Raw genomic sequence first — 14,129 nt, 5'->3', positions numbered from 1 at the left:
TGTGTCGCAGTGTGTCCCACAGTACACCCTTTTGTCCATACCTCTTTGTTTGCAAATGTTCATTGCAATAAATTGTTGGTCCTGCATGAAGACTCTGGCTTTTACTACACTATCAATACTGAACTTTACTGGGACTCCTCTCAGATGTCCTGTTGTTGTCCTGCGTCATGGAGATTCTGTAGCTTTAAATCTGTAGATCTGTAGGACTGGCCCTTCATGCACTCCAGCATGGGGTAGATGTTGGGGTGAGCCAGTTCAAAGTCCTGGATGTGGGCCTAGGAAGTATCTGAACTGGCCACCTGGCCAACTCTCATGCCCTTGGGGTTGGCGCACCAGTGACCCTGCCCCCCCCCTCACAACCAGGGCCAGTTCTATTCTACTGTCCAGGTGAGGTGCAAGACCTGCTATCAATAAGGACCTCGCAGCAATAGGGACATGGCCAGTTCTCCAACTCTCGTGACGCCCAGGGCCAGCTCTCCCATCTATGAGGGAAGAAAGGAAGGCGTCTCTCCCTCATCTGTGCCATGGCACAACAGACAAGAGTCAGGCTCAGCTCTCTTGCACTCATGCCCCTCAGGACTGGTTCACCCACATCCCTACATCCAGAGACAGCTCTACTGTGCTGCCTAGGTGAGGGGTAGGGCTTGTTCTTCCAAGTACTGCATCAGGTTAGGGTCAGGGCCAGCTCTCCCACCTGCAGCTGATGGCTCTGGCAAAAGGGAGGGGGGGATATCTCTCTCTTCCACCCCCTCTCTCTTCCCCCCCTCTCTCTTCCCCCTCTCTCTCCCCCTCTCTCTCCCCCTCTCTCTTTCTCTCCCCCTTCTCTCTCTCTCCTCTCTCTCTCTCTTCTCTCTCTCCCCTCTCTCTCTCTCCCCTCTCTCTCTCCCTATCTCCCTATCTCTCACCACCTCATAGCAGACAGGAGGCATAGCCAACTCTCCCACACTTCTGTCCTTGGGGACAGCTCACCCACAGCCCCAATATCCAGAACAAGCTCTGCTGTGCAGCCCAGGTGATATGGAGAGCCTGCTCTCCTGAGCTGCAGTAGGCAAGGGGCAGGGCTAGTTCTGGGACTCTAATGACCTTGGAACCAGCTCTGCTGCCCACTGTAGATGGCAAGGGTGAAAAGGGAGGGCATCTCTCCCTCACCCATGTCACCACATGGCAGACAATCAGCAGGCCCAGCCCTCCCACACTCACACCCTCAGGGCTGGCTCATCTGCAACCCTCCACACCCTCCTGCCCCAGGATCAGCTCTACTGTGCTGCCTAGGCAAGGGACAGGGCTCCCTTTTCCCAGGGCTGCAGCTAGTGAGGGGCAGGGTCACTCTCCTGCTCTCATGATCCCAGGGCTAGGTCTCCCACCTGCCACAGGTGGTGAGGGACGGTGGAGGGGATGTTATCTCTTCCTTTTCCACTCCATTACTCAGGAGATGAGTGACGGGGCCCTCCCACGCTCATACCCTTGGGGCCAGCTTACCCACAACTGCAACAGTCAACTCATATCAAGATTTTTTGTTTTTGTTTTTTGTTTTCTTTTTTAAATGTATTTATTATTATATGTAAGTACACTGTAGCTATCTTCAAACACACCAGAAGAGGGCTTCAGATCCCATTACAGATGGTTGTGAGACACCATGTGGTTGCTAGGATTTGAACTCTGGACCTTCGGAAAAGCAGTCAGTGCTCTTAACCACTGAGCCATCTCTCCATCCCCACTCATATCAAGAATGAAAGACCTGAATCAAGCTAGCATAGCACCCCAAGGAGCCGTGAACACACGTACATATGAAGCTCAAAATTAGCCAAAGAAATAATAAATATCAGAGTAGAAATCGATTAAATAGAAAAAGTATAAAATGTAAGTGACACAAATATTAAGTTCTTTAAAAAGATAAAATTGATAACTCTAGCTATACCAAGAAAAAGAAAAGATCCAAATAAATCATAGATAAAAAAGGAAATATTACAACTGTTTTTAGACACACATGATCCTTAGACCTTATTTTCTGTGTCCCAAATTTATAACCTATAAGAATGGACAAATTCCTGAGTTTGTCTAATTCAGTAATTTATACATAGCACTATACATACAGTAATATACACGATATAATATCAGTAATGTACACATGACTGACACTGAGTCATAAAGAAATAGAAATTTTCCACAGACTAGTAACAAAATGTTCCATCAAAGAAAATCCTAGGGCCCAAGGCCTCACTGCTGAGCTCTACCAAACGTTGAAATGACAACTCATACATTTCTTCTCCATCTTCTTCTTTTCCCGTTTCTGCTTCTCCTGTTTGCTTGTTTTGTTGGTTTTATTATTTGTTTGTTTTGATTGGTTGTTTTTTGTTTGGTTGGTTTGGTTTTTGTTTTGTTTTGTTTTGTTTTGAGTCTCCGTGTAGCCCTGGCTGTCCTGGAACTCACTCTGTAGACCTGGCTGGCCTTGAACCCGGAGATCTGCCTGCCTCTGCCTCCTGAGTGCTGGGATTAAAGGCCTGAGCTACTACACCTGGCTCCAATTCTTCTTAAATAGCTCCAAAACCGTGGATGGGTGATGGGTGATGGTTTGGTAAGTAAAGTGCTTGCCATGTAAACACGGGGACTTGAGTTCATATCCCCAGCACATGTGTAAAAGAATGTGAGAGGGTTCACATCTAGAATCCCAGGGCTCCTACAGTGAGATGGGAGACAACAACAGGAGAATCACCTGAAATTTAAACCTGATATATACAGTGGCAAAGAGGCCTTGTATCTAATGAGGTAAAAGGTAAGAACTGATATCTACAGTTGTCCTCTAACTTACCCACATACACATGCACACACACACACATGTACACACACAACATACAACTTAAAAACTCCAAAAAATTAAGGATGAGTGAATGCTTCCAAAGGCATTCTTTGACACCAGCATTATCCCATTAATAAAAAACAGAAGGATACAGAAGAAAAATAAGGGGATTGGAAAGAAAAGCAGAAAAGGAAACAGCATTATATCCTGCAAGAGATGAACATTGATGTAAAAACATACAACAAAATACTAGCAACTGAAGCTAATGACACATCAAAAAGATTATTCATCATGATAAAGTGGGTTCCATCCTAGGGATGGAAGTATGCTGTGGCATCTGCAAACCAATAGACATGAGGGACCACATCAGTATAATGGAGTGGAAAAACATACATACATACATGTATGCATACTAAGGTGTAAATTTACCAAATATGTGAAAAACCAATGTGATAAAAACTATAAAACTGAAGTAAGAGATCACAAAGAAATGGAAAGACAGCTGAGTTCATGAACTTAAAGAATCCATAATATTAAAATGTCTGGGGCTGGAGAGTTAGCTCAGCGGTTAAGAGCACCGACTGCTCTCCCAGAGGTCCTGAGTTCAATTCCCAGCAACCACATGGTGGCTCACAACCATCTGTAATGGGATCTGATGCCCTCTTCTGGTGTGTCTGAAGACAACTACAGTGTACTTACATATAATAAATAAATAAATCTAAAAATAAAATAAAATAAAATGTCTATACATTCCAATTAGTTATATGATAATGTATTTCTATCAAACTACCAGTGACTTCCTTCTGAGAACTAGGAAACACCCCATGTGTAGGTAACCACACACAAAGAAAAAGAAACACTAAATGCCCAAGTCAATCTTGAGATAAAGAACAATGCAAATAACACTTCATTACTTGATTCAAAACAAGAGAGGTGGGGACTCAGGAACCCAGTGTCCACATAAGAGCTGGGTATAGAAGCGTGTGCCTGTAATATCAGCTGCTGGGGATGCAGAAACAAGCAGACCCCTGGAGGTCATTGTCCAGACAACATAGCCAAAACATAGCTTCGTGCTCAGCAAAGAGTCTCAAAAAAGAAAGTGGACAGCAGCTAATGAAGACACTCAACATCAACCAGCTTACACACACACATGTACTTTCACGCATACACATATGTATACACATGCATCTTCACACACACACACACACACCAAATTAATTTATTAAGTAACTACAGGGCTAGGAGAGAGTTCTATGGATAAAGTACTTGATGTACAAATGTGGGGATCAGAATTTGGACGCCTAGAAGCCAGTAAAAAACTAGGCAGGCATGGTGGCGACCTATAATCCCAGCACTCAGGAGACAAAGACAAGATCCATGAGAGAAGCTGGTCACTAGACTAGGCAGAACTGGTGAGCTCTGGGTTCAGCCTGAGACCCTGCCTCAAGAAATAAAGTGGAGAGCCCACGCATGTACATGCACTAGCACGCGTTAGCCTACACATATAAACATACACAAATGCATGCATGCCTCTCTCTCTGACACACACACACACACACACACAAAACATATCTACTATGAAGCTTTAACAATACAAACCACCATGCTATTGGCATGAAGGCAACCATGTGAACAATTGGCTACAATAAATAGTCAAAGTCCTGCCATCATCTCCAGCCTTTGACAGCATGCTAGGAGCAAGCACTGGCAAAGGGTGATCTTCCAGTAAATGGTGCTAGAAGCTGGATTTCAATATACAAGTGAAGGAGACCTGGCCCCCCTCTTGACCCCCCTCAGCAGGCCTGGTGGCTTCTCATTATCCCAGCACTAAGACCTAAAAACCCTTGAGCTGCTATAAGAAAGAATGGGGGAAGCACTTCAGGACTCGGGAATGGGTGATGCTTTTTTTTTTTTTTTCTTTTGATAAGGCTGGAAAAGAACGGAAGCAAAAGCAAGCAAATGAGGACTAGAGAGAAGGCTTAGTAGACAAAAGTGCTTGTCATGGAAGCCCGAAGACCTGAGTTTATTCCTGGAACCCATGGTAAAAGGAAAGGACTGACTTGAAAATTGTCCTCTGACCTCCAAATATATGACATGACATGTATACACTCATATTCATACATACACATACACACACACACACACACACACCACAATAATAGTAATAAGATGATGAAAAGTAAAGCAAGTAGACAAGTGGGATCTCTTCAAAGTAAAGAGCTCTTGTCCAGCAAAGGACACGGTCATTAGTGAAGAGGCCATGAGATGGGAACTCAACATCAACCAGCACACATCGCATCATCATCATGACAGGAAGCTGACTCAAACAACTCAAAAGTAAAACACTCCTCTTTAACTTAAAATAAGTGAAAGTGATTCTAAATGGACATTTTTAAAGGAAGATGTGTAAATGGCTGTATTTGTCAGGGTTCTCTGGAGTCACAGAATTAATGCAATGTCTCTATATTAAGAGAAGTTATTGTGATGACTTACAGTCTGTAGTCCAACTAGCCCAACAATGATTCTTGGATGGCAAGTCCAAGAATCTAGTAGTTGCTCAGTCCCATAGGCTAGTTGTTTGAGCTGGTCTTCTGTAGCAGTCAGTCCCAACAGATGTGCTGACAAGAGAGTGCAAGCAGGCAAAGAAGAGTGAGTGAATCTTCCTTCTTCCAATGTTCTTCCTTCTTCCTATGTAGGCCTCCAGCAGAAGATGTGGCCAAGATTAAAGGTGTGTATCACTATGCCTGGATCTGGGACTTGCTTTGTCCCGGGCTAACCATGGACTCAACGATCTCCTCGCCTCAGTCTCCTGGGATTAAATGCATGTACTATCTTGCCTGAGCCTAAGCTTTTCGTGGCTACTATGCCTCAAGATCTCCATGTTAAGATCCATGTCAGAGACTTGTGTCTTACAGCCTCAAGATATAGATCACAGGTGAGCCCTCCAATTCTAGATTGTAGTTCATTCCAGATAGAGTCAAGTTAACAGCCATGAATAGCCAATACAATGGCCTAGAGTCAATTTCAAAATGCTTGAAACCTCTCACTATCCATCATGGAGATGCAAATCAAAACCACAGTATGACATCGCCTCACCTTGGTAAGAATGAATGCTGTAACAGGACTAAAGACACGTCCTGATGAGAATCTAGAGGTCAGGGAACTCCTTCACACTACCAATGGGATTGAAAATTAGGACAGCCACTGTAGACAAGAGTATTGAGATTCCTCCACAAGTTCAGAATACAGGTATCATATGATTGATCAGCCAACCCCTCTACTGGATATGTAACAAATGGAAATAAAACCACTATGTCAGAGACAGATGTACTTCCATGATGACTGGGGAGCTGTTCACAGTTGCTAAGAAACCACAAGCAGCCTAAGTGCCCATCAACTAGTGAACAAATGTGGGGAGAACCATGTTGTCTATGCGTTATGCAATATCAGTGTCATAAAAAGGATGAAATCTATCATTTGCATCAAAATGAATGAAACTAACGAATATCATGTTAAAGAAAATATACCAGGCAAAGAAAGACAAGGGTGTGGATGAATTGGCTCCTGTGCAGTCTAGGGAAGGTAACATTTATGGATGGTGGAAGAAGAATTCTGTTACAGAGCTGAGAGTAAAGAGAGGCAAGTCTAGGGTAAGGCTGGCCAGTGGATACAATGTTACAGTTGAATACAATTTAGATGCTTTGGGTGTTGTTGCACCATGGATTGACTATAGAGAACAGCTGTGCCCTGTGTGCCTCAGAGCCCTAGCAGGAAGGTATTGAAAGTTCACCGTGAAGAAATAACAGATGAGAAGGAGGTAGACATGCTTAACCTGATTTAACTATTTCAAAGTAGATACACAGTGTCGAAACAACACGTGACACCCATTTTTATGTATGATTCTTATGCATTTGTGCATGAGTTTAAATTGCATGGCACTTCAAAGTGACAAATGAAATGCTCCTGAGTTTAAATGACAGGACGAGGAGTGGTAAAATTATGCTATTGAGGCTCCCTCCTAGAATTGAGAGCAACTTCTTGGCTTTCATTGCCACAGACCAGCAACTGGGTGGGTGTTTTTTTGTATATCAGGAAGACAAAGTATCCACAACTGAACCACCAACCAAAGAGTGAGCATGAGCTAGACCTACAACTCCCCTTCCCCCGCCCCTGCCGTGCATACACGGAACAGACGTGCAGCTTGGTCTTTGTGTGGTCACAGCGTGTGGAACTGGAGCAGGGGCTGTCCCTGACTCTGTGGCTTGCCTGTGGATTCTCTTCCCCTAACCAGACCTCCTTGTCTGGCCTCAGTGGGAGAGAATGTGCCTAGTTCTGCAGTGATTTGACAATGCAGAGTAGGTCGGTACCCAGGGGAGGGCCTCACCCTTCTCAGAGGAGAAGGGGAGGGGAATAAGAGGAAGAGTAGTAGGGGGTGAACTTGGCAGAGAGGGGGACTGATATTGGGATGTAAAGGAAATAAATACATTAATGAAAATATCCACAATAGCCAGAAGACCTTAGAACTAAGGGAAGGCACCATACACACAGCCCAACAGGAGGCACAGAAAAGTAGCAATCTGTTGTTAATATGTGCCTTGAAGACAAAGAGAATTATCAATGTATAGGCTAAAGGCTGGAGGGACAGCCTGCTGTGTCACACTCTGTGGATTTCATCATGGGTTCAGTTACCAGCTCATGTGCGCATGCACACACACACACACACACACAAAGTAGCATGTGATCAAATAAAACATGCTTAGAAAATTTAAAACTGTTTATATTACTTTTGGCATTAAAAGAAAATCAAAATGGAAGTTGTAAACTATATAACAACAAGTAACAAACAAAAGGCCTAGTTTATATCCCAAAAAAAAGGTAGAATACAGGCAAAGAAATACTTTAGTACATTTACTTGAAAAAAGCACTTTAAGAAAAATTAATAAAACTTAAAAATTACATAAAATAATTGAAGACAAGTCTCAATAGTTAGGAGCACTGGCCGCTCTTGCAGAGGACCCCTGTTCAATTCCCAGCACCCACAGGGCAGCTCACAGCTGTAACTCCAGCCTCAGGGGAGTTTATGTCCCCTCTGACCTCCTTGGGCACTATGCATTGGTAGAATACACAGACAAACAAAACATTCATACACATAAAATAATAAAATAAATCTTTTAAAACTATATGAAAACAATTAAATAGATAACAAATAAAATAAAAACAATAAGAGTAAATGAATAAATTAATGAAATATTAGAAAGGATTTTTTTTTAACACCAGTATATTCAAAGGTATAAGCAATAGCAAATAATGCATTCCAGGGAGGGGAAATGAAAGACTAGGGGCACTTGTCGTTTTGAGAAACTGCTATATAAAATTTTAAATCACAACTTTTGAATATATAGATAAAATGCATGATTTTTTTAAAAAGAAAATTTAACTGGACAAATTTCCCCAAGAAGTAGAAGCCCCGCATCAGCGGAGAAGAGATGAAAGAGACAGTCAGGCGCCCACCTTTCCAACCGCCCTAGCAGTGGGGCAGGGCTGCGCACAGGCTCTCCAGAGCCTGAGGTAGAAGCAGGATTTTTGAAGTCAGCCTGCACCACACATTGAGAAGCTCCTTAAAACTTAACCTGTGCTGGGAATGGTGGTTCACACCCTTAATCCCAGCACTAAGGGGATTCCAACCTATAAAAGGTCTTAACCTCTGGTCCACCCTGAGAAGTTGGTATGGATCCATTTTCCATGATGAACAGTCGATAAACACTATGGATAAGCATGGACTGTCTCTTTCATGGAGAACCACTGTGGGGAGCGCGGAGAAGGCCTCTGCCTATAGAGCTGCAGCCTGAGTCTCCCGTAGAAGGCCTCTCTATGCTTCCGGATAACCAGATAACCGCTGCCACGCTAAGGACAACCACTGAAGTGAGAGCCAGAGCTCTCACTTCCCCCAGCCCCGGGCTAGATGCCTTCCTCAGCACACAGGACCCAAATGATCCCAGTCTCATCTCAGGCCCATGGACCCCCAACACTTCATTCCCGACTTCTCTGTGCAGTTTTCTAGTGACTAGATTCCAAGGAGTCGGGGAACCCCAGCTTGCCCCCCTCCCCGCCCCTGCCCATCCCAGGATTCCCCACCCCTTGAGCAGTGTCTCTGTGCTTCCCTGTAGCCCAGCACCCACAGTGGTGGCGTGAGATAAGTACAGTCAAGCTCCTCACTCCTCCCCCCCCCCGCCCCCGCCATGGAGTGTCCCACACCCCAGTGATGGTGTGGAATACCGACATAGTTAATCATAATAAAATGGATCTTAGGGCTCAGATAAGGAACAATTTTTCCCATACTAACCAAACTATTCCAGAGCACAGGAAGTATAGCTGCTGATGCTTTGTTATCATAAGGTTAGTATAATTGGGCAAAGATACCACAAAACATGACTTTTAAGGCCAATTTTCCCTCACAAATACTAGATTCAGGGCCTAAAGAAATGGTGATTAAGAACATGTATTGCTCATACAACAAACTCATTTGGTTCCCAACCATCAGGTGGCCTTGTAACTCCAGATCCAGGGAATTGGGTGCCTCTGGCCTCCATTGGTACCTGCACCCATGTGCACATCACATACACACAGACACACGCCCTTATGCAAAATTAAAGATAATCTTAGGAACGAATACTAGATGTAAGTATCCTTAGTATTCACTGAAATCTAGCTAAGTGTTAAAATAATAATATAACATAGCCAAGAATAACTTACCCAGTAATGAGAAAAGGATTTTAAATTTAAAAGCATTTTATGTAACATAGTACATTAATAGATTTAAGGAAGCTGGGTATGGTAACACAAGCCTTTGATGCCGGCACTTGGGAAGCAGAAACAGGTGGATTCCTGTAAGTTCAAAACCACCCTGGTCTACAAAGTGAGTTCCAGACCACGCAAGTCTACATGAAAATGGTTCAAAAACCAAAAAAAATAAAATAATATTTAAGAGATAAAACCATAAACAAGACAAAGAGGAAATTATCTACCATATCTTTGTACTGTCAATACAATGGACAAAAAGGTTACCATCAATAATAGCTACAAATTATATGTGATAGATAGAAATAAGCTTATTTAAGGTTTAAATGAAGAGCTGGGTAAACCTTTACTTTAAAAAACGAGAGCAGCAGGCATCTGAATGAGAAGCTCTATAATGACGTCACCTCTGCAAATGTATTAAACCCAATCCACTAAGCGTCAAACCTTCACTTACGGAACTTGATGAGCTGACTCTAAATATATTATTAAGCATATAACATACCCAGAAGGAGACTGAAGAGACAACACAGCAGTTAAGATTGCTCTTGCAGAGTCCTGAGTCTAGTTCCCAGCAACCACATGGTGGCTCACATCCCTCTCCAGATCCAGGATATCTGATGCCCTCTTCTGTCTACTACAGGTACTACATACACATGGTTCACAGACATACAAACAGGCAAAACATCCATACACATAAAAACATCTTTTAAAAACTATTTTTATGTAGTCAAAGCAGAAAGCAAGATTAAAAAAGAAAAATCTGTGTTAGTAACAGGAACTAACAGATGAATCCATGAAATAGTTAAGTACAAAATAGAGTCATAATTACCAGAAACCTTGGCTAAAAGTAATGATATAATTTTAAAACAATAGGTTAAGGAATATACTATTCAACCAATATTACTGGAACAATATGGGGGGATCACACAATGGTATAAGTAAATTTCCAATGAGAATAAAAATATGTAGAGTCTTAGCTATTTTTATATTTTTTTAATTTTTTATTGGTTATTTTATTTATTTACATTTCAAATGTTAATGCCTTCCTTATTTCCCCTCTGCAAACCCTCTATCCCACCCTCCTCCCCCTGCTTCTATGACAGTGCTCCTCCACCCACCCACCCACTCCCATCTCACTGCCCTAGCATTCACCTATGCTGGGGCATCAAGCCTTCACAGGAGCAAGGGCCCCCCTTCCCATTGATGCCAGATAAGGCCATCCTCTGCTACATATGCAGCTGGAGACATAGGTACCTCCATGTGTACTCTTTGGCTGGTAGTTTAGTCCCTGGGAACTCTGATGGGGTCTGGTTGGTTTATACTATTGTTCTTCCTATAAGGTTGCAAACCCCTTCACCTCCTTCAATCCTTCCCCTAATTCCTCCATTGGGGTCCCTTGCTCAGTTCAATGGTTGACTGCAACATCCACATCTGTATTAAGAAGGCTCTGGCACAGCCTCTCGGGAGACAGCTAGCTATCAGGCTCCAAAAATGGCATCAGCAATAGTGACAGGGTTTAGTGGCTGCATATGGGATGGATCCCCAGGTGGGCAGTCTCTGCATGGCCTTTCCTTCAGTCTCTGCTCCACTCTTTGTCCCTGTATTTGATTTAGACAGGAGAAATTCTGGGTTAAAATTTTTGGGGGTCAGTTGCCCCATCACACAACTGGGGCCATGCCTAACCTCTGGATATGGTCTCTACAAGTTTTCTCTCCCCTTTGCTGGATATTTCAGCTAATGTCATCCCTGTTGGGTCCTGAAAGCCTCTTGCTTTCCCGGCATCTGGAACTTGCTGGTGGCTACCCCCAATTCCTCACCCTCCCCCCATTGCTACACACCTCTGTTTATTTTCCTGGCCCTCTGTACATCTCCTAAATCTTGTCACCTTCCACACCTTTCCTGCTCCCTTTTGTCCACTCCCCCTTCTCTCTTCCTCCCAAGTCTCTCCCCCTTCTAAGTAGGACTGAAGCATCCATGCTTTGGTCTTCCTTCTTCTGGAGCTTCCTATGGTCTGTGAGTTGTATCTTGGGTATTCCAAGCTTTTTTCCTAATATCCACCTATCAGTGAGTACATAATGTGTGTTCTTTTGTGACTGGGTTACCTCACTCAGGATGATATTTTCTAGTTCCATCTATTTGCCTGCGAATTTCATGAAGTCATTTTTTAATAGCTGAGTAGTACCCTGTTGTGTAAATGTACCATATACACATAGTTTTTAATTATATGTAGCCATGTCTGTGTGTGGGTACAGATGCTTATGGAGGCCAGAAGAGGGCATCAGATCCCATAGAGCCAGAGTTACAGGTGGTTGTGAGCTGCCTGGCATGGGCGATGGGAACCAAATTGTCCTGTGGAAGAGCATTACATACTCTTAAGCACAGAGCCAGCCCCTAGAATATTCTTATAAATTGAGGGGTGCAGACTATAAACCTAAGTAGGAGCAGGTGCACAGTCATAAGGGAAGAGACTGACCTATTTGTGTGTGTGTGTGTGTGTGTGTGTGTGTGTGTGTTATTGAATATCATCTTCATTTACATTGCCATGGTAAAACCTTTCCCAATTTCCCCCCTCCCCAAAGACCCTCCAAGAGACTGACCTATTTAATGAACCAAAAAATGAATGTTTCAAAAGAAAAATAATTGGGAGAAAATATTTGCAACATTTAATATAGAAAAAGGAGGGCTGGAGAGATGGCTCAGAGGTTAAGAGCACCGGCTGCTCTCCCGAACTCAGAGGACATGAGTTCAATTCCCAGAAACCATATGGTGCCTCACAACCATCTATAATGGGATCTGATGCCCTCTTCTGGTGTGAGGACAGCAACAGTGTACTCACATACATAAAATAAATAAAAAATTCTTAAACTGGAATACCCAAAACATAATCCACACATCAAATGAGATACAAGAAGAAAGCAGGAGTGGTCCCTGGTTCTGGAAAGACTCAGTGAAACAGTATTTGGCAAAACCAGAACGGGGAACTGGGAAGGGGTGGGAGGGAGGACAGGGGAAGAGAAGGGGGCTTACGGGACTTTCGGGGAGTAGGGGGGGGCTAGAAAAGGGGAAATCATTTGAAATGTAAATAAATTATATCGAATAAAAAAAAAAGAAAAAGGAGAGATAAGCTAACAGTGATACATATACATAGTATACATAAAAATATACATAGTATACATGAGGTATACATTAAAATATACACCATATATTTAAGGTAGAAAGGACAAATATTTATAACTCATATGTAACATATCAAAGGGAAAAAACTGGTAGGAAAGGTAGATCAAAGGCATAAAAAGAAAGCCCTCAAAAAAATAACAATATAGTTGATAAATACCTGCAGATGCCCAACCTCATTACTGATCAATGGAATTCAAATTAAAATATGTTAACCCCTTGTTAGATTATTCAAAAATGTAAAAGGTGACTGCTTCCCCATTTTGAACAATGATGGGAGATAACCAAATGGATAGATTTATAGATTTTTTTTCCTTCTCAGAATATGAACCCTTTGTTAATTACAGTTTCCACTTATGTCTTTAAGATATTTTCCTTTTTTCCCTTCCCAAAGTCAAAAAACAAACACACACACACACACATACACACACACACAAAATATGACCCAACAGTCATTTAGCATGGCCATTTGTTTGTTTGAGACAGAGCCTCCTTCAGCCCAGGCTGGGCTTGAATTTGATGCACAGCCAAGATGACATTTGTCACCTTCCAATCCTCTCACCTCCCACTACCCAATGCTGTGTCACCACACTCAGATGATCACTTATGACTCTATGATCTTGAAACTGTTGCCAACAAGGGGCTCTGAGTGAATTTTGCCTGCATCCCAACATGAGCAGAGACAAACTGGTTCAACTCACAGGTTCAGTTTGAATAATTTACTCTATGTGATGAAACTCTAAGAACACCAGGCATTCTCTTGGAAGGATCTATTGAAATATGTCTTAGATGAGAAGCAAAGATACCATGTTCCTGTCACTTACATTTATGTCACACTGTTATAAGTCACTGTATGCCTCCATCCTGGGAAAAGGTGGAAAAATATTTCTATATGTTCTTACCAATGCAATGTTAAAATTACTTCTAAGGTCAGGCATGGTGGTGCATGCCTTTAATTCCAAGCAGAGGCAAGGCAGACCCTTGTGAGTTCAAGGTCAGCCAGTGTCTGTCTGTCTGTCTGTCTGAAGACAGGCTTGAAGTCTGGTGTGGGAATTGATGTTGAGGGTTGAACTGGTTGGCTGTTTGTAATGACTTCATTGTACAGAGAAAAATTTAAAAGAAATTACAAATAATGGCAATAAAAAACCTCAGGGGTTTTGAATGTAACCCTGTTGCCAGTCTCGGAATGATCGTGGAAGAACTAACCAAGTCAGCCTCAGAGCTCTAGAAACTCTCATGTCTGGAGACTGACTTTCAGCGTCAAGGCCAGCTGTAGTGGGAGGAACTTCTGAGTCAGCAGCATTTGCCTCCTGGATTGAGAGACCTGCCTGAGGATAAAACTGTGTGTGTCATTTTGCAA

The sequence above is a fragment of the Apodemus sylvaticus genome, chromosome 3 (assembly GCF_947179515.1).
Source record: "Apodemus sylvaticus chromosome 3, mApoSyl1.1, whole genome shotgun sequence".
NCBI classification, from domain to species: domain Eukaryota; kingdom Metazoa; phylum Chordata; class Mammalia; order Rodentia; family Muridae; genus Apodemus; species Apodemus sylvaticus.
This window is presented reverse-complemented; position numbering follows the sequence as displayed.